The sequence below is a fragment of the Pleurodeles waltl genome, chromosome 11 (assembly GCF_031143425.1).
Source record: "Pleurodeles waltl isolate 20211129_DDA chromosome 11, aPleWal1.hap1.20221129, whole genome shotgun sequence".
NCBI lineage: Eukaryota > Metazoa > Chordata > Amphibia > Caudata > Salamandridae > Pleurodeles > Pleurodeles waltl.
This window is the reverse complement of record NC_090450.1, coordinates 16,487,241-16,509,622: the sequence shown is the minus strand read 5'-3', so window position 1 is coordinate 16,509,622 and position 22,382 is coordinate 16,487,241.

Genomic DNA, 22,382 nt, shown 5'->3' with positions numbered 1-22,382 from the left:
ACTTTTGCCGCCTTGTGAAGCTTGCTTCCCACCTCTGTCAGGATTAAAGCTGGACAGGCTGGAAGCAGGCACCTCACATGGATCCGCGAGAGCTCCTTCTTTCTGTGATAGGGTCTCAGTGTCAGAAGGCCAGCTGACTTCAGTCCCTTACTCCTCTTCAGCTACTTCTTCTTCCTCTAAGTGAAGCAAGTCATGAACCATGTGCCCAGGTGTTCATCTCTCTTACTCCACCCCATCCTTTTCTTGGCCTTGGTCCTTCATTCTAGCCATCTGTCACCAGTGGTAGGGACAGAGGGATGCCGCCTCCCTCAGAAACCCTCAGTGCGCAAGCGTTGTCTTAATCAATCAATCAATCAGGAATTTGTAAAGCGCACTACTCACCCATGAGGGTTTCAAGGCGCTGCTCTGGTGCACTCAAGGATAACAGAAGCAAGATGGCGGCATAGGTGGAATATTGCCGTACCTTGGGACCTCGCGCAAAGTTCCAGAAAAAGCTGCTCTAATTCTGTCTCACCTGGGCACCATAATTTACCTATGAGTGCCAAAATCTATCCTAAACAAGTTGCAATGCATTCAAAACTCAGAAGCCAGGTTACTACTGCAGTTAAAATCTAGGATGTCATCACCCCCGCCAGCCAATGAGTGCACTGGCTTCTACCCTCTCAGAGGATCGCATTCAAGGCACTGTGTATGCACACCGAGCACTGCAAGGAATCGCAACAAGCTTCCTCAAAAACACATTTCACGTGTGTCACCATAGATGCAACCACGTATTTGCTGTACATCCTACAGAAAGTGCGTGGTGTTACACCTTCCATGCAATGGCTCATGCGTGAAGTACCTCATCACTTATTACATACCCTTGAAATATAGCACACACACTAGAAGCAGCATATTTACCTCAACACGGCCAGGGTGTCAGGAGCTTATTCAGCATGTCTCACACGGGCCACACAACAAACGTACACAATTCCAACCATGCATGCTGGTCTGTCACCAACTGGGAGACGCGAGCTATACGAATACTAGCTTTTCATAGCATGAAAAGACAATCACAGGTCTGCCAGAATCTGACCAGAAGGCAAATGGACAAAAGATCTGGTGAAACCACTTGTCTGATTGGAGATTTAGAATAGGGAATTAGAAGTGTTCTATCATGAGGTAGGGCACTCTATAAAGGTAGGGGCAGGAGCTGGAAATCATGGATATCTGGGAGAAATGGACAAGAGAAGGACTGAGGCAAGATTCAAGATGTGAACTAGGAGGTGAAGTGGAAAGTGCCTGAAGTCAAGGAAGTTCTGCAATCTAACACAAATATGTCACAAATGTGTTTTTTTTTTTTTACTTCTAAGAAGAAACTAACTGAAAACAAATGGGTTAAAAATAGACTTTGTATGTTGACAGAAATCAATCATGCTGGCTTCCCTTGAAGGAAGAACTTGCTAAACTGCATCTGAAGGAGTGCACTGGTGGCTGTAACTTGTTTTAATTCTTCAGGAGTGTTAGTCTGCAGTTTGTGGTTTAGAGTTCAGGACTGCGCATCTGATACAGTGGTTTATTTTTTAACTTACGGTGCATTAACTGGATGCTAGAGGCTTGCCTCCTCCAGTGTTTGTGTGGTGGCTCAGAGGAAAAAAGATGGATGCTATGAGCAAAAGAGAGACTGAAAGGGATATACTCCTTAAGCCAGGCATGCCAAGATCTGAGCCACTGAAGCTAAATCCCTGACAGCGCATGGTTTTGTGTTGGAAATGAGACTGGTAACCTAAGGTAAAATACATCACAGAGTTCTAGAAATATCAGCTGCAGTCTTTGCTGGGGATTTGTTCATTCTAAAGAGTTTAACATCAGATCCCCATTGGAATATCAACCACATCACATTTGTATCCAGTTGACTGGTGTCCACAGCTTTGCACCTGCTCTGAGAATTTATACAAAAAGCCCTGTAACGCAGTACCAAATCCAAGGGTGGAATTTCCAGCACCGCACTATCCTGAATTACAGGCTCCAAGGGTACAATTTTCTCTGCCAAGGGTACTTATCCAGTAAAAGATTGTACAGTAGAATTTCTTCTGTGATATTATCCTGTTTTATTCCTAATTATCCTGTAGATAATTGAAGAATAGAATTTTCTCCCCTGGTCTTTTCCCAGTTATCCAGTAGAGAATCAAAGTGTGGAATTTCCACCAAAGTAGTATCCTGGATTATCATACCGCAGATCCAAGAGTCCAATTTTCTCTGCCATACTATCCCTACTTATCCATTAGAGAATCCAACGGTAGAACTTCCCCAGTTGTGTTATCCCTAATTATGCAGCAGAGGATGCAAAAGTGGATATTTTTCCACTGAACTCTCGAGCTGCCCAGAAAATGATTCAAGGGCCGAATGTCCTCCACTTTGATACGCCTAATTATCCAGTAAAATATGAAATTGCCCATGTCATACTATCCCTTAATATACAGTAAAGGATTCAAGAGTGAAATCTTCCCTGCTATGCAACCCCTAATTATCAAGTTTACGGATCCAAGCATAGAATTTCCTTTATTCCACCGCACTGTCTCTAAGGTGAAAGAAATTCCACCAGTGGATTCCCCAACAAGTTAAGGAATTTCCATTACCACCCAAGGGTGGACCAGGTCCTGTAGTCTTGGACCTTGCAGTTCAGAAGTGACACAGATATATCCATTGTGAATTCCTTTTTCTATCAAAATCTGTTTAAAGATAAACTCATATATTGACAACCTTTAGTCACTATTCACTGATAAATTAAGCAGCACAGTTCCCTTTGTGTCCATACATATCACCTTTGGCTATGAAGGCCCTGAGCATGGTAAATGAGTCAGATATTTCAATTCACCAATATGCAGAAGATGCTGAGGTTTTTAGAGATCTCCGTAGATGATGTCCACAAATTGATAATCTGTTTACAAATCCTCCAGAATTTAATTTGGTTGAATTTCATGGGTATTAGCCGAGGATGTACCATATTCATAGTAGCATACAGGCAATCCAAATTTTACTCCCTGAACTCCCCATTAAGGGTTTTACAACAAAACTCTCCTCCATGTAATTCATTGGGATTTCGGATTGATAAAATTAGTCCCATATTGATCATTCCCAAAATAAACTTCAGTCTTTAAAGAAAAACTTAAACCTTTCAAAACCCAGTTGACGTTTACTCATGATGCAACCTTGAGTGATCTCTGGATTTAAACAGTAGAGGAACCAGGGGGCGAATCCATCGTAATGAGGCACTGCAATTTCCTTAATCTAAACTCATATCTTTGGCTAGTTTGCACTTGCATTGACTTTTATTTAATCCGGTAGCCAAACGAAAAAACTCTCAGCCACTGTCAGATCTTTGAGAACCAATCTGGGGGGCCCTGAAGAGTTTCTGCACAAGGGAGTTCACCTTGTAGGTGCTCCCTAGTATTGTACAAGCATGCACACCTTCTCTCTAATTGCTTTCAGGAATGCACCGTTATTTATCTGAAGAGTTGGAGGTCATAAACCTCACGCCACATAGAAAAGGTGATGCTGCAGGCTATAAATAATAGAGTGCTTTACAAAAAGTGGCCCAGAAAAGAACCTGTTCAGCAAATCAGGTCTTTGACATAATTAGAAGCGCTGAGTAACTGAGTAGTTTATATAGCGCACTGCCAGAAACAGATTGCCTCTAGACAGTCGCATTTTTCAACTTCTTTGTACTAATCCACAGTTAAGAATCTGATCCACTCCCTGGTATAAGACTGTCTGCAGTAGTTTGTAGGGATCCTGACTCAAATCATGTATTGATAGACTTTAACCTTGAAGCGATTACTAAACCTGGTAATCTTCCATGCACAGGATCATAAAAGATCTTTCTTGCTACCTGTTGGGCTGTTAGTATTTATTTTTTTATCAAATCCTGGCTAAATTGATTAGAGAAGTTCAGATGGGTAGACACTGCAGCATCGGTTCTTTGGTTGACACGTGTGGCGGTTCGGCCTGGACGGCTTTTATTAATGCAGGACCAAGGCTGATTTGCATAAGGTTGGTTCCTGTCTGAGGTGGCCTGGTTGACAAAATAAATGAAACACTGGATTGTTGCCCAGAATAATTAAAAGTGCGACTGGTGTTCCCAGAAGTGAGTCCTCGACTGACTCTGGTTTAGGACACAGGATGTAAACTGGCCAGAGTGTGCATGTGAGTCTGTTTTAAAGGGACCGTGACTTGAAGTCTGGACTGAAGTGTTCCTATCGGAGGAGGACCGACGCTGATTTGCATATGGCAATATCCTGCCTCAGATGGCAATGCAGGAAAAAAAGTGGTGGACTGGACTATGGACAAAAGTAATTACCAGTGTCTGCGATTAATTCAATCAATCTACCCATGACTGTTTTATTCCTCAATGCAACACCCTGAGTGTGATGGGTATGCCCAGAAGTGTGTCCCATGCTCAACCTGCACCAGGAATCAAACAACACCCTAGTCATAAGGCCCACATAGGCCGAAACAGGTCTGCATTCCCTATTACAAGAGGCCCGTCCTACCAGTTCGAACTGGATTTTTGCTGTTGGAACAGGATCAAGACTGATTTGCATATCACTGATTTCCTGTCCGAGGAGGCATGATGGGCTAAAAAACAACGGACAACAACGCACCCCAGAGTACTTACCATTGATGAGATACATTCAGTCAATCCACCCATTACTTTTTTGTTTTCCTTGATGCAACTGTGCCACAGAGTTCAAGGGTTCGGATTCCTGTTGTATTTAAGAATAAACATGTAATTACTTTTGTATAGCGCAACAATTACCTAAGACAGCACATCCTTACAGTGGATCATAGAACAACACTTCAAGCAGGGAATTTACTCAAGTTTGGAGAGCCAAGTCTGGGGGTGATCCGGGAGTGGACCACCTTTCTTCTTGTACAGAGTAAGAGCAACCTCCAAAATCTTCATCAGAGACTTAAGTAAGGAAAGCCAGTAGTCACCATTGTAAAAATATGAAGGACAAAAGAGTGATTATGATCTATCTTAATTCCAGGATTCCTGGCAGAATTGGTAAGAGCAGAGGAAAACCTAGCTCAGGAGGCCTCGTGACCATATATTGCTGTGGTGACCAAACAGGATAACGTAAGTTTTTGGTGAGTGAAGCTTTAGGCGGCTGTGATGCATCCAAGGTGCCCCGGAAGAGAGGCAGGACTTGACGTTTTGTTGTGTTTTACAAATGTAGTCAGATATGGAAACAACATCAGAGTAAGATACAATAAAGAACCCGAAAGACTAAAGTAAATTGACAAGGGGGACAAGTTACACATTTAATGTGGGGCCCAGCGAGGGCTTGAGGCACACCAAATTTAAGCTGAGAGGCAGAATGATCCTCCGGGTTCAGTCGCTAAGAAAGCAACATGACAACATCGACTGACTGAGCATTCAAGTAATATTGGCTGGGCAAAAGAGGCAGACGAGAGGTTGAGTATAATGAGGGCAGCCGAGCTACCAAGATCCAGTAAGGTCCTGAGATGTTCCTTGATCGACAGCACAGCCAGCTCAGTGTTGTGATTCAGTCTGAAGCCTGATTGAGAGTTGTCAAGGAGGTGCTTCAATGCAAGACATATAGAGATTTCAGAGCTGGTTGCATTTACATGATTTTGGCTGCATATAGAATAAGAGATTTGGACCTGAAATTAGATGTTATGTGGGGGTCAGCTGAAGGATTTTTTTAAGTGACAAAAGCTGCTTTAAATAGTGGAGAAACTATTGCTGGACATAAAGAGATACTAGGCAGTTGGCAGAGCATGGAGTAGTAAACTTATTTCTCTGTTCTAGGGGCTGAGCATCTACCCGATTTGTAGGTATTGACCAAAAGGTTGAAACTTCTTTCACGGAAATCAGGGAGTAGCTCAATGATGAGGTCCCAGATGCTGATTTTTTAATAATAATAACCACAACCCTTGTCTTGCTGTGAGAGGAGCACAGGAGGACAGAGGTCCTAGGGTCTAACCTATACTTCTGCCTCCTGAACTGGTCTACAGGACTGGTAGAAACATTTTCCTCTGAGGATCTGCAGGACCACTGGGACCCTCCTCCAGAGGAAGGCCTTCCTACTGAAGGTCCGAGAGGCCTGTATCTTGGGGCTGATAAGATCCTACCTGCTGAAAAAGAGTTTCTCACTGCAGGAACCTCTTCTACAAAACCTACAATTTCAAGAGCTGAACAGAACATGGAAGCAGAGTGAGAGACTGAAGTAAAAGAAAGAGGATCTACCCATGATGCACCTTCAAAATGAGTGGGAGTTTTTTTAAACTTACCTTGTTTATTGTTTCTTTGAATTGCTGAGACTGCATTGAAGTGGTGGATGAACTAAGCGATGCTCTTCGTCAGGGCACCACTGACAGTGGACCAAAGGTAGCATCTGCACTAGTCAGAGGCATGCATGCATCACCACCTGGGCCCCAAAGACTTTGAGCCTTGTTTCTCAGATTGAGCCAACCTTGACTAGCAAAGCTCCATCATTGGGAATGGTGCTTTGACAGTGTCTCCCTGGACCTCTATTGCCATTGAGTCACTTCCTATCTGATGACTTACCAACTTCAGGTTATGGGCTTGACACCACGGAGCTGACATTGCTCTTTGGTTCTCCCCAAGTGACTCAACAACCTCAAATCAACAGCTTTGTGATTTGACTCAGGTGCGTCAGGTTACGACCATGGCTGATATCTTTGCTCGAGTAAAGCTGAGAATGCATCTTCTATCCACTAAATCAATTCAAAGTAAACACTAAAGATGCTTGTAATTACTTTGAACAACTTATCACCTCATTTAATTTTTTGGTAATATTTTGCTAATTTGTAACCAATCCATTTTTGTTTACTTTTAGTAAGTATAAAATATCCTTCTTTTATCTTTTTAGGTCTTAAAGTATCATTGCTTGATTATATATTTTACGCAACCAAAGGTAAACCAAACTTGCTATCACTATTTCTCAATGCGCCCAGGCTGAATAAAGGTGGTCGCAGTCATCCTGTTCCCTCACACCGTACATCAGATGTGATAGAAAGAATGAAGTCCCTAGAGGTATTGCTTTCATTGCCTAATTCACCTTAAGCACAAAAAGATGAAAAACAAGCCCATTGTTTTGAATCCCTAAATATAGGTTGTAACATTTAACATAAGGGTGCCATCAATTTGCATCAATTTACCCCTCCCCCAAGTTACACAAGACGTTGCTGAGGAGTGAAATGAATACACCACCTCTCTATTTTTCAGGGCAAAGAATGTATATGAAGGTGCTTTAACCTTCGCTGGGACCACTAACCACTTCACAGGCCTGTCTTAGAAAGGTTTGGATCAGAATGACCTTAAACAGCATTGTATCCATTCCAAATACATTGAAGGTTGAATTCTAGGTCTTGTAATCAACAATTACACCAATATCATATGCCCCAGATAGGAGGAAAAGGAGTGTTTAGATCACCTGCATTGAAACCTTCAATAAATGCCCCCAGGCCAAAAGAACACTCTAAAAAGAGCACTAAAGTGGGTTCCTTCATTGTAGCCTAAGCTACCAGCTGCAGAAGCATCACATTTCAAAGATAGTTCAGAGTTAAACTCTTCCAGCAACAATGAAGCAAAACATGTTGCTATTTATTAGATAGCCCCTCAAGAATCTAAAAAAACACCTGCGGAGAATCATAAACCCCCTGATTTTCTGATGATCCACCCGCCAAGAGGAAAAAGATTAACAATTGGAAAGACAACTGAGGACTACAAAATACTGACTTTAAAGCAATAGGGAAGAGTGCAGGAACAATATTGTCACTTCAAAAACACCTTTTACCCAGGAGAGGTTTGAAAATGTTACAAAGAAGACGAAAATGCTTAAGATCACAAAATCTAATACCAAACCTCAACCCCCTAAAAGTCCATCCCAATCCAACGTCAAATTTCAAAAATGTAAAAACTTCTTTTTTTACCAAAATCTTCTTCATCAACTGATTGATAATCTCAGCCATTTAAAAAACAGTTTCCGCCCTTCTCTGAGCATAGCTGGGGCATTTTTCTACCCACATCAGAAGAACAATTAATAAGATTAATGGAGTTAAAACTTACAAACTGCTACCATGAAGTCAACCCTGCCACAACCATCAAAAAGGACAAACTAGTCTACAAGGCGTGGGGCCAGCTCACACACCTTCTGAGATGGGAATTTACCGGCCTTCAATCACTCTTTGAGGAGGAATAGTGGTTCTTCAAATACAAGGCATTTTTTGACTCCTTAACCTTGAGGACACGCTCTGAACTGGAAATGGTAGAGGAATACCTGACAAAGAGCAGATGCCTGCCTTTGAAAGAAGGGGGATCCTTAATCATTGATGAAAACTTTAGAGATTCTCATTTCTGCACTGTATCAAAATATACTAGAAAACTAAGGACCGTCACAAATCTGCCATAGCAAATTGTGTAATAAATGTGTATCGGAGCAGCCTATCACCACTATTAAAACTTTTTAGCTCCATACTAATGTGGATTCTGTTTTAGGCTCTACGCAGAAACCAAAACTCTGAAAACACTTGATGATATACAGTGCATTTTGTGCCAGGATGAAATTTGCTTCCTCACCCTCATGAATCTCTCAGTGACCTTTGTGAGGAATTGGGTTTTTGGTTGACTTGGGTGTGACCCTGGTCATGCATTAGTCACAATACCTTGCAGGGTGAATCACAAAAAGTCCCTTAATTAACCTGTGCTTAACTCTTGGTAACTTGGCACAACAAAACAGTCAGGTTTAACTCAGAGGTAATGTGGAAAGTATTTATACAGCACACAAACAGTAATGAAGTGAAAACACAACACAAGAATAAAATCCCAAACCAATATAGAAAAGCAGTCAATCTTAATAACTGATTTGACACCAAAATGACAAAAATCTAATCAGTAGAACTGGGGTTATGAATTTGTAAACTTTAAGGTTCAAAATAGAGCCTAAAAGAAACCCGAGAGCAGGCCAAGGTTGAAAGCTAAGTCTGATCGCGATGGAGTGTGGTTTGGATCAAGAAGTGGTCTGGGCCCGGTCAGGGCTTATCTTCGGACTTAGAAAAAAAACTTGGAAGAGAAAAATGTCTGACAAGGTAGAGGTGCAGCAGGGCAAGGCTGCAGGATTGTCCGGTGAGGGAGAATCATCGTCGGATGGCCGAGGAGCGAAGCTCCGGTGAAGATTTTTAACTGTGAGTTTTCGTAATGGAAGTTGAAAATCTCCAGCGGGATGAAGCAGAAGGCTGTAGCCGAAGATACTTCCATGAGGTCCGATACCCCTTTGGCAAAGGACAGCTGAAACAGATTTGCTGCTGGGAAGAGAAGAGCAGGTGAAGCTGTGGAGTCAATCCAACCAGCAATGCAACTGGGTCGGATAGGCAAGCAGGTTGGTCCCAATCTCCTCTTGTGCCTTAGAGCACTTTTGGCCAAATTTTGTCCAAGTCCTCAGTTTTGGGGAAATGGCCATCTGGGCACTATTAGCACCACAACCAAGGGTCCAGGAGTGAATGGCGACCTCTTGGAGGTTCAGAACTCACTCAGGCTGGGTCCAGGTGCAGGCTTGAGATGGTGAGAGCCTGTGGCTCTGAACAGGAGATCAGCAAACTAGCCCTTGGAGTCACTTCTAACAGTCCTGGGTTCAGGTGTATATGCAAGTCTCAACAGCGGGACTGGCCTCTGAGGGTTCAAGGCCGGCTCCAAGCAGAAGGACTGTCCTTCCAGGTACAGCAGCAGTCTGGCAGAGTGCCCAGCAGATCACAGCAGCAGGCAGTCCTCCAAGAGTCCAGGACAAGCTTCATGGAAGGTTCTTTGAAGTTCTTGGAATTTAGTGATTCCCCTGCCTTTGCACCAAGCTGGCTGCAGTGACCATACAGGCCTGTTAGGCCTATTGTGAGGAGGCAGGACACAACCTAATCAGGTGCAAAATGGGGGTTGTGCTCAGCTCCGCCCCGCCACCCTGCCAGTTAATGGTCCATTGAGGCACACCTGTTTCCACTATTGAGTGACTGGCTGGGAGGAATTCACAAAGTCTGACTGCCAGCTGCACCCAGTCATGTGACCCAAGACAGGCTGCAGGCACAAAGGACAGGAAAATGCCAACTTTCTAACAGTGGCATTTTCAAAATTGTAATGAAAAATCTGACTTTACCATTAAAGAGAGTTTATCATTGCAATTTCATAGGTACCAAACATTACATATCTTCCTCCTCTCAATTAGGAATTACAGTTTATTAATTTTAATAAGGAATCCCCAATATGATGCTGTGGAAGGAGTAGGTCTTTAATTTGGTCCTTTAGTGATATTTATGTATCCTAGGTGATGATAATTTGTTCACTATTGCTTTGGACAGGCAAGGTGATTGATATTCTAGTGCAAGTCCTGATAAAGTCTGCTGCTATATTTTCTACGGAGATGAAACATGTTTTGGCTTTGTATGCTTTATGTTTTTGAAATTGAAGACTGGAAAACCTGTTTGGAGAATCTTTTTGAACTATTGTGCCAAGTTTCTGAAGAATAAAAAGTTAATTATAGGCAGCATCATGACGCGCATTAAAAACTTGAGTACTTTTATGGTGACCAATACATATTGTAGCAGAGTGTAATGGTAAACCTAAGATGGCGAGCTGTTTGCATGTTAGGAGCACATAAGGCCCTTGGGCACTTCACCGAACCATAAAAGTGGGTAGGATCATTGTGCCACGATGCAAACACAGATGCCTTTGATTGTTTCGATCCAGCTTCTATCTTGAGCATCTATAACGAGCTTGAACTTTGGTTGCTGATGAATCTAGGTAGGCTGTGTGCTCAGTGGGATCTCTTAGTATATGACATAAGGGAGAGCAGTATGTACTCACTTGATTGCTTTTAAAGAATACATTGTTTTGTAAAAAAAAAATAAAAAAAAATTTAATGGGTGGGCTAATGTTAAATGTATTTCGTTGTAGCCCTGAAGAAGCTCGCATAGCACGAAACACGTTGGCTGCAGGCTACAAAAATCATGTATGAATAAGAAAAACTCCAAGAACCATGTCATGGAAATTCATCTAGCAAAAAAGAACAACAGTTCTGGAAACTTATGGACTGATGTAGACTTTTTTCAAAAGGAGTTAGAGTCTATTGTGATTGTTCCCTGTTTATAATCACTTTTAATGCTGATGTTGTGAGTACTGGATACATCTGTGGATGAAACTTTCTAAGGTAACTCCGTCCTGAAACTTGCCAACCGAAACTGGGGTTTCCTTGGGCACAATATCACACAATTGTGGGGTAACACTGTGAGAGTGTAAATGGATTCACAAGTGAGTGGTCAGGTTTTAAAAACAGCTTGCACGTTTAAACCTAGACATTACTCTGTGTAAGTTGTGCATTACGTGCCTAAATGGCTTTGTCAAAAAGTTGTCAGATGCTCAGATTACAAGTCACAAGTTGTGTGTGTGACCTCAAAGGAATGTGTGCAGAACACAACAGGGCAGCCAGCAAATGCTGCAAGCCGCACGACACAAAGACAAGAGAGGGTGTCTTGATGGTAAGTTGACATTCTGGGGTTCATCTTCCTGAGAACTGCTGAGAAGCCGCACCCGAGATAGAGATCGGAGACAAAATGGCTGCATTCCTCCGACTAAAGGAATTTTGCAGTCATCATAAACTTTTCTTGGTGGTACGCCGGCTCCATAGCAGCTGATAACACGCCTACTACCGTCAACATCAGTTCTCAAACAGCAGTCATTGCCTGTTGGGGGTCCCGTGCTCAAGCGTGTGCACGCGCCCCGAGACAGAAACCGGGGGGTCGCACTAAATGAGAAGCAAGACATGAGGGGGGCTTAAGAAACAGTAGGGCGGATTTTTAGGGACACCTATAACACAACATTTTTCAAACTAATGTACTTTTTTAAGGCCTTCAAAAGAATAGATGAGTGTGTGTGTGTTTTTTTTTTTTTACTTAAGGGCACGTGAAAACCCAACAGACGCTTCACCGGGCCTGACTGGAAGTACCTGTACCCAACTATTCGTTACAGAATTATTTTTTAGGGGGTGTTACAGCCCAAGCAGCCTCCCCCTCTTAAGCTACGCCCCTTTTTCAGAAAGACACCTGTGCTGGGCACTGAGTCGCCTCAAAGCACATTCCAGCTATGCTCTTGGTGTGTCCGGTTGATTTGAGTATACGAGTGTTTGCACTGACCTGTCATATTCCATAGACTACAGAGAAACGTTTTATATTAAAAGCGGATCCTTTGAAAGAGTAGAGTGGGAGATTTTAGAAAAATAGTCGGGAAAATAGTTTTCTCCCACTGACATATATTAAAACAGAGGCAATATCAGATGGGAGCCAGCCAAAATAAACCCATTTTTTGCTTCTTAAATCTGGAATCTCCCACCTGAATCTGGTCTCTTGGCCATATGTGCACCCCCAAAGCACCAGGGCCGCATTAAGCAAAGATTGATGTCTTTCAAAGAACATTAGTTTTTTCACACGTTTTGAGCCCTGTGTACCGGGCGGGGAACAGAGCAAAATGATCTGCTCCTGTAAGTGGTGTAACAAGGGCCCCTGCAGCCCCCCGGGGTGGGGGGCTGCAGGGGGCCCCCTCAGCATAGTACCCGCGCCTGAGAGGTCCTGAATAAGTCCCGATGCCCCCCCTCCATGTGCTTTGTAGGGGGCCCCCTAAAGTTTCGCTAACGTCACTTGCTCCTGTCTAAAGTACCAAAGATTTGCACCAAACCAAAGCTCTGAGCCAACTGAATTTATTCCACTTTCTGTTGTGGTTGCTCAATAAGGAAGGAATTAAAGAAACACTATTTTCTCAATTTTTTAATCTAAAAGACAAAGCTAAGAGACATATTGAGATATTGAATGTGAGTCTCTTGGGAAACTGGGCAGTATGCTCTGCGCCCCATAAATACTGATACGCAGGGTGCGGCATTTACTATGTAATATTTGGGGTCAGTTACTTGCTATGTAAATACCTCCAGCTCCAAGTTCGTACTGGTAAAATGGGACTTAAGTGTGAAATTGGCGTTTGCTGCTAGGATCAGCATTAGGTGCGTGCGTCCGGTGCAGCTGCACCTGCCGCTGAGCTCAGGGGGGCCTGTGTTTAGAAATAACATGGGTTTAAAAGTTCTTGCTGCATAGTTCCTTGTGTGTCCAGCAGTTTTCAGGCAACATTAAAAACATCAAGATCACTCTGGCAATTAATGTTCCTGGTGGAGCAAGATAAAGTTTTGTTTAGCAGCGGTTTTGACTCAACATAAAGTAGCCCAGAGGGTTAATGCGCCTGGTGAAGGGCGTGTACCATGCAGAACACATAACTGTATTTTAATTATAGCTCAGCAGATTAATGCTTTTGACACAGAGATTTTTTTGTTACGTGTATTTCATAAGTTACCATCCTAATGCAGCCCAGGGAGAAATGAACTGTCATCGAACAGCTGCATGCGAGCAGCACAGTATAGGCTAAAAATGGTATGTTTAGTTCCTTCAGCCTTTCATTATCCTAAGGATGCTAAAAAAGGGTTCATTTGGGTAGAAATACAATCCTGTTAGTAGAGCCAATCCCAACCGTTGTGTTGTGCTTTAAATCCTGGGTTTGTGCTTCTCCTGACCAAATATTCTTAAAATACACCGCCTACTAGTATGGATGACATGTGACTCCTACACCTTGTAATCTTTATTGTCCGATGTAACATTTCCTATAGACTGATTTATACACGTATGATTCATTGTCTCTGTATAATTTGTGTGTGATGTACAGTGACCTGACACATCACACTTGTGTGAGTAACGCCATAAAACAAATTACATGCTTGTGGGAGTGGGACTATGGGGAGTTGAGGGGCACTGTCGAAGGGTGAAATTGAGGCGACCTGTGGCGAAAGAGATTGTATGGGGTGTCATAAAAGACTGTTGCCCCAGCCGCCACAAGCGCTAAAGCTGACCCTGTTTACTGCACAACAATTTGCATGCACTAGATTGTTCCAGCACATTTTCCCCCTTCCCCTTCTTGACAAATGTCGACAAGGAAACTGCAAATGTGTGGTGTTTACTGCCAAACTCTGAATTGTGATGCTTTCGCAAACTCTTGTTGGTGCAGGCAGTGCTTAATTTGTAAATAAAAATGTGCTGGTGCCCAGAGCCCTCCTCTTAAACACGCTGCTGCTGCTGCAATTAAATGTGGGAACATGGAATACTGAGGTGGCGTAATCATGAAGCCATCTCAGGCCTCTTCAATCCGTTTAAAGCCACTCCCTGCCCCTTCAGCTCACTCCAGCAGCTTTCTACTTTCTCCCTTTGTGACGCTTTTTCGTTTTTCCCTTCTTCCGTCTTTCCCATATGTGTCTTTTGCTTGCATCAAATGCTTGAGACAGAAAACAAAGCCCCGGCCCTCAAAAATAAGTGCAGGTGCTCAGCACTGGAAACAACAAGCACAAATTAAGCACTGGGTGCGGGATTTCAGACTTTTTCTCTTTACTCGTTCTTAGGGCATTAGAGTTATGCCACAAAAAAACACTGCTTCCACTGAGGGCGGATTTTGGACCTCCATCAGGCCAATGGAGGAAAACTCTTTACTTTAGATTTCACCACAACTACGGCTTAGTGCGGATAAATCTGTTAGTATTTACTGTGGATACATCTGTTGGTGGGCTTTCTGATAAAATGTGTGTTTCCTTACAGTTGCCAAATCCTCCAGGATAGTTTCTGGCAGTGGCCAATGTCTGAGGTGGGATTTTTGCCCATGTCCTGGATAAAAGGTCACCTACATTTTCATCCAACCCACAGACCAAGGGGTACCCCCTGGGTACCAGCTTGATACCTACTTATGCTACCATTTCTGTGGGATTTTCACAACAGAGACTTTTAGGGATTAAGCCTCCAATATCATTAGTAATTTTATGCTCCAGGCATGGTTTGCTTCTGCCTTTTTTGGTTGCTTTACCTCCTCTCACTGGAAGTAATGATGGCAAACTACAAATACCTCAGCAGAATTTTCACCCGTTTTTACAGTGCTTTCTCACTCACGGCCGCATTACCGCATACGGAAACTTTTCAGCAGATTTCCTCTTACCAAACTCTTCCAAACTGGGCCCTCACCTTGAGATCAAACGAGTTTGCTCCCCTTCGTTATACAAAATAAGCACATATGGTGTAAAACAGCACGCATTAATAACTTAACTCTTGTATCAGGCGTTTCATTTGCTAAAACTATTTTATGCATTTTACCCACTAAAATCTCTGTATTTCCTCAAAAGGACGTAAGGCCATGTTGTTAAAGTCTTCTTAACAATAAACCATGAGGCATATTTATGAGCCCCTTGCGCCGCCTTTTAGTGACGCATTGGCGATGGCGCAAACCTTGAGCTTATATATATGAGGCCACGCAAAGCCACTTTGCGTGGCTTTGAATGGCCTCATAGATATGGAGTAATGCCAGGCAGAGAAAATCGCTGCGTTACCTTACTCTGGGCCAGGGAGGAGTTCCATGGGCGTTGCGGCGGGTGTTCCCACGCAGCACCCATGGATTTTGACGCATCCCCAGGTTTACAAGAGCTTGTAAACCTGGGGATTCATCAAAACCTTACGCCTCCCACTGTCGAGGCGCAACAAGGAGAAATATATTTATTTCTCCTTGTTTGTACCTCTTTCCATGTGTGCCGCCTTCTGCAGCATGCATGGATAGAGGAAAAACGCCTCCTAGGATTGTTATTGTGCAGGAAGGTGCCCCTTTTTGCACAAAAACAATCCAGTCTACAATACAGGAACCTTTGCACCATGGCACAATGGTGCCCGCATTGGCACTAAGCTGCCAAAACAGTGCCAGAGCAGTGGGAAAGGACAGGAATGTGCTGAATTGCTTAAATATGAAGATTAACAGTAATTAGAGGAAAGACCAGGTACACATCTCAAAGAAATGCTTCCAGCGTTTCAACCGTTACGTAAAATAGTCTCACCAGCATCCTTAATATCTTCAGCCCCTTAGCCAGATGACCATCGAGATTTCTCACAACTGGAGATCACATAGAGCGGGCGAAAGGGCCACGATGCTCAGACTAAATGGGAAGGGGACATCTTCCTGCACAAAAACAATCATAAGAGGCATATTCAAATATCTATGTTGTAGGAGGCTGGCCTGGTTTACAGTGGGTACCAAAGGTACTTACACCTTATACCAGGTCCAGTTATCCCTTATTAGTGAAATGTAGGCAGTGTCTAGAAGCCAGGCTGTCTAGAGGTAGCTGTAGCTGAGCAGCCAATGCTTAGCTAGGAGATATGCGAAGCTCTTGCAGTACCACTGTAGTCACACAGTACTCACACACATGAAAGAAAATTACTCAGTGTTACAAAAATAAAAGTACTTTATTTTGGTGACACAAATGCCAAAAATACCTTAGAGACTATACTCCCATAGGAGGTAAGTAATATACACAGTATATACACTAGGTTGTAGAAATAGCTGTAAAAACAGTTAGAAAACAGTGCAATTAGTGAAAATCACAAAAGTTAGAAATGGGCATGGGGGAACACAAACCATATACTAAAATAGTGGAATGCGAAAGTCGGTTTCCCACCTAGCCAAGTGTAGTGTGTAAAGAGGCACTGGGAGTGTAAGAAAATACCAAAGGTAAGTAATAGACCCCACCCCAGAGCCCAGGAAAACAGGAGTAAATCACAGTAAGGTTCCTAGAACACACAAGAAGTCATGATAGAAGATTATACAAGAACCAGAAGAGACTGGAAGACACCAACGATGGATTCCTGGACCTGAAGACCTGTGGAAGAAGGGAACCAAGTCCAAGAAGTACAGAAGGGTTCTAGGGAGAACAGGAGCCCCTGCTAACCCGGATGAAGGTGCAAAAGAAGAACCACCATGAGAAGACAAAGTCAGTTATGCACCCAAGAAGACAGATGCGGATTCCTGGTTGGTGCAGAAGATGTTGCACGCCAGATGGATGATTGCAGTCTGGCTTGCTTCGCTGGATTCCGCCAACAAGCCTTGGCACACGCAAAGCTCACAGTTAGCGGAAAATGGTGCTGCTCGGGACCAAGAGGGACCTGGTGGCCTCTACCCAAGAGGGGAGACAGAGGGGGCTCTCAGCAACCCAGAGAGCCTCAGAAGACCAGGCGGCATGCACAGGAGTCCCACAGCACGGGGACAAAGAAGGTGCAAATGGAAGCCCATGCAGCACAACACAAAGGGATCCCACGCCGCCAGAGAACCACTCAGGAAGCTGTGCATCGCAGGATGGCGGGCTTGATGGCCTAAGCTGTGCTGTGGATGAAGAACTTCTTGGAAGGTTGCACACAAGCCTTGGCAACTGCAAGTCACGCGGTTCAAGGGGGTACTGTATTGCGTGGGGAGGCAAGCTCTTACCGCGGCCAAAGTTGGACAGCTGGACCTTGGGACTGTCGGAGTCACTTTAGTCCACCACCCGTGATGCTGAATCCATGCTCGTCATCAGGAGAGGGGACCCAAGCCACCGGTTGTCATCCAGTGTCACTGTTGAAGCCGCAGCCATTGACTTTGAATCTCCTGTTGGCCGCAATTTGCTTGCATGCCCTACTAAAGGAGATCTGACTTCCAGAAAGGTTTCCAAGTCTGAACGTAGAGGGCTTCACCATGATCAATGCCAAGCAGCATCGGATCGATGTTGTGGCCTTCCTGGGCTCCTTAGTGCTTTCCTGCTTTCATCGACAACTGCAAAGGGACCCTGTGCTTCTGCAACTTGCCATTGTCAAGTTCCGCTTTGGATCCAGCTTGTCCCGCAATGACTCATTGATGACCACTTTTTCTCTATAAAATTGTCTAAGTTGGAAGTTAAACTTTCTGACGATATGAGCTGGGTCTTTGTATCTGACCTGCACTGCAATGCGGTAGACCTTATCTTTGAATTTGACTTCATCTCGGGTGAGCAGACAATGCCAGTTAGCCTTTTGTGCTCTTTGGTGCACTTTTTAATTGAAACTTTAAAACACCATATATTTGGTTCTACTTGTTGGATTTTTGTCATTTTGCAGTCATTGTATTTATTAACATATTAGCTATTGTTCTCAATTGGGTTGGGACATTTTCTGTTGTTTTTTCACTTTATTAATGTTTAAGTGCTGCATAAATACTTTACCCACCGCCTTTAAGTTAAGCCTGACTGCTTTGGGCCAAGTTACCAAAGGGTTGAGCACAGGTTTATTTTGTGACTATAATAGTTCACCCTGAGAAGGATTGTGAGTATGGCTGGATGTGAGTTCACAGCCCCTCCACTTAACACACTGGTTTCTTACAGGAAGGAAGTAGCCACCTGGGATTCAATTCATAACACAATCCGTGTTGGAGTAGGGTACGGCAGACCTGATGTACAAAACGGTTCTGTAACTACAAAGTCTATAATTTGTCAAATCTCAAAATCACAGTCTGCAACCAAAATACAGCCAGTCTAAATGCACCAAAGGTATTTTGCCCATCCAAGCGTCCTTTTACTTTGCAGAGTGCACTGTGCAACTCATTGCACATTTGGAGGTGAAGAGGGGGGCATGAAAGAGGCATTTTCCTGCTGAATGAATGAATGAAATGTATCAATGCTTTACAGCTGCAATTGCCTTCACAAGCCATTGCTAGGTTACAGATCTGTCGAAGCAGGTGCTAATGTGTTGCAAAGTAGAAACTGTTAGGACTGCTTCCACGATGTGAATTACAAGGGTTCAGGAGATGGCAGCTACTATGATAATATACACTGAAACATGCATCACCATGCTTGCGCACACATACGTCATTACTAGGTGGCCTTTTTTTTATTTTTTATTTACCTCTCCATGATGGCGAACGACAGTGGGCTGTAAATTAAAAATTCCCCAAAAAAATTAAAGTGTGCAAAAGCAGACCACCAGCACATTGAGGCTGCCGGGCCCTTTTAAAAAGCAAAGAAACCAAAAAGAGTGGAAGGGGAAAAGAAAGGAGCAAGTAAAGGTCGCCGATGAGGGGAGGCGAGCACAGAGGGCTGGAGGAGGGACAGAGGGGGTGAGGAGTTTAAAAAAAGAGAAAGCTGAACAGGGCGAGCATGAGCGGGGAGACAGACAAGCTGGGGGTGGGAAAGCAACACAGAGAGCGCTGGGGGTGGAGGACGAAACAGACCATTGGTAAAATGAGGAGGGAGCGAGAAAACCCAAGCTTCCCCATGCAGTGCTATGAGCAGAAGAAAAAGTGCTCCCTGAAAGTGAGCAGCAGGAGAATACAAGTCCTCCAATCAAAAAGAAGGTAAAGGAGCAATGTCCCAGTGGATATACCAACCCAAGAACAGGAAGGAAAGCCATTAGGTAAGATGCAAGCAGATGAGATGGACAAGAAAAACAACCTATCAGCAATGAGCTGACACAATGTCCGCTAAGTGATCCACCACACCTAAGTAAAGTGGCTGGTTCGCAGCCTCGCCTTTACGCCCTCACGTCCACCTCGTCTTGGCGATGGAGAAGAATCAACAACTGCTGGTTTAGAAATGAAAACTAGAGTTATTATGTGAGCACCAGTTGTGTTTTCTGTTTGATATACGGGCGCTCCTGGTAACCAAAGTGTGCCACGCCCTTCATTCTACGAGTTATACACATAGTGCAATATTTACAACCCGCAGCGTGGTGCAAGAGCGCCGCAAACCTTAAGTCATATTTTTTGAAGTGATGCACATCTACTTTGTGCGGCTTTGAGTGGCTCCAATAAAATAGAGAGTAATGCAACAGAGCTCAAATCGCTGCGTTGCGTTACTCTTCCCTGAGTAAGCATTCCATTGGCTTTGCGTGGGTGTTCCCACACAGCTCCTGTGGTTTAAGACGCATCCCCAGATTCACAAGACCTTGTAAACCTGGGAATGCGCCAAAAAGATACGCCTCCCCAGGAGAGGTGTACGGAGGAGAAATATGTTTTTTTTCTCCTCGTTTTTTCCTCTTTCTGTGTGTGCTGCATTCTGCAGCACACTTGGAAAGAGGAAAGAGCCTCTCGCAGCACACTTGGAAAGAGGAAAGAGCCTCTCTGGATTGTTTTTGTGCAAGAAGGTGACCCTTCCTGCACAAAAACAATCCTGCCTACAACGCAGGCACCCTTGCACCATGGTTGGAGAGGGCCTGCGTTCGTGCTAGGCTGTCAAAACGGCACCAGTGCAAGGGGAAGGGACAGGAATGCGCCATAGGGAAGTAATACTGCGCATTGATGCCCTTTCCCTGGGATGCAGGGCAGCACAGAAAGGTGACTTGCTGTGCTGCCCTGCGCCACTAAACTTGTAAATAAGCCCCACAGTGTGATCATATTCAATATTATGCAATGTCCATTTTATGTTTCATGTGCAAAGACAGCCCATTTTCTAGTTTTAGAACAAAAATATGCTATGCTTATAAGCTGTCTGTCTAGTCGTTGTTTTTAAGACTTTTATAATTGTATACAATTGTATGCAGTAGAAAGCTCTCACACGAAGAATTAAGCATCCTTACATAGTGGATCGAACATTCTCATAGGACAATTCAAGCTGATTCTTTAATTCTGCATCAGTGGCATAGCAGGGGTGTCATGAGCCCGGGTGCAAGCAAGGCAGATGAGCTCCCTCACTGCTGGACACCTAGTAAATAACAGGGCTCAGTGGGTCCCTAAGGCCTCTGGGCTCCAGTGTCACTGAAACATTGGCAGCCCTGCCACAGTTCTGCATCCACGCACAGCACTGCATTCTAACTCTTTGTTACAGACGGGCCACTGAAATTATCTGGCAGGAGAGGATAAAATTATGTGGCAGGTTGAGCAAAATGAGCAGCAAGAAAATACAAATTATGCAGTATAAAGTGGCACATTTTATTATTTCATTATTTCGGGATTGTTAAATTTAGTAACATACTCTAAGCATTGATTGTACCTCATCAGTACCAGTTTAACTCCCAAATATAGCAATAAACATCAGAAAAGTGACCAATCCAGCTTTGCAAAGAGCCCTCCACTGCGCGGCAACATGTGTGGTCACATTTTTAGTAACTTTTGAACCGCTTCAGCTAGAAACAGTTGTTCTTGTTAAATTCTGCAGATTATGAGGCAGATGATGAATTATGTGGCAAATGCGGCAAATCTATAACTATGCAAAAATCGCCGGGGCAGCAGAATCGCATAACCCCAGTGCCCTGGTTACGGAGCACCAGGCCTTGCCCATACAGGCCAGGGCCTCTCAGGTGTGCCTGGCGCGTGACACTGCACTTTGTGGCGCCCAGAACCGCTGTGTTTCAAAGTTCACGTCTTCTATGAGGAAACAAAACCGATAAAAAAGATCTAGCCGGGGAAACTGACTGCAGGATGAGCATGTCAGTCCATTTAATTACCTCCTCAAGTGCAGGGAGTGTCAGACGCCCTGGGGTCCTGTTGCTGCAACCCCGAGTGAGCAACTATGAGGAACTGGAAAGAAAGGAGATGTTTACGTGACCGCAGGTTCCCTGTCGGGCCGAGGTTTTTTTCAACCCGTTGCTCCTTCTCTGTTATTTTACACCTTTCTGGGCTTTTCTAGGTATAACTCCTGGGTTTTGTGGCTCCTGCGCCCGCGCTGCCAGAGACGCTTCAAGGCGCGGGCATAGTGGGCTATGGCCAGGGGTGTAACAGAGGCCCCCGTAGCCCCTGCGCTGGGGGGGGCGGGCGCGCTCCAGGGCGCCCCCTCAGCACAGTACACTGTGCACGGGCGCAGGTCGCTGAGTGGCCGCCCCTAGAGTACTTTGCAGGGGGGACCCTTTAAGTTTCATTAGCTGGCCTGGGACCTCAGCTATGGAGCGAGCTCTGTTCTACAGTCAGCTCAGCCCTGATGGCCTTGAATAATTCTTAAACAAGTTGTTTTAAATGCGTTTTTCTTTAATCTATGTCTGGGGATGTGTGTGATTCTATTACAGGCATTTTGCAAAGACGTATTGAGTTTGTTCCTTGCGACATCCATAAAAAATGTATTTTAGGTCAAAACAGGACCTTACATATTAGAAACGGGAGGGAGTCACAGAGACTATTTGCTGTGATATTACTCATCTGCTGCTGCTGGCTAACAATGTTAAAAACACAAGTCACTCTATCTGAACAGAATTGGGACCAATGTGTCTGTGCACAGTCAGTGGCCTGGCCACCGAGGGCATGAAAAAGCTAACAATGGATCATAAATTCAGGGGTGTTCTGAACAGGGGGCCCCAAAATCTGCTTGGCCCAGGTCCCCAAAATCTTAAAACGTCCCTGCTTGCTACTGGGCGTGTCAGAAGGGTTTGTGGGCCCCGAATCAGCAAAATCACAGCTTTTGCCACCTTTTACTGGAGTTAGCCAAGTGAGATGCCTTGCTGAACAATAAATAAAACGTATCGGGGTCAAGAATAAAGATTTGCACCAAAGA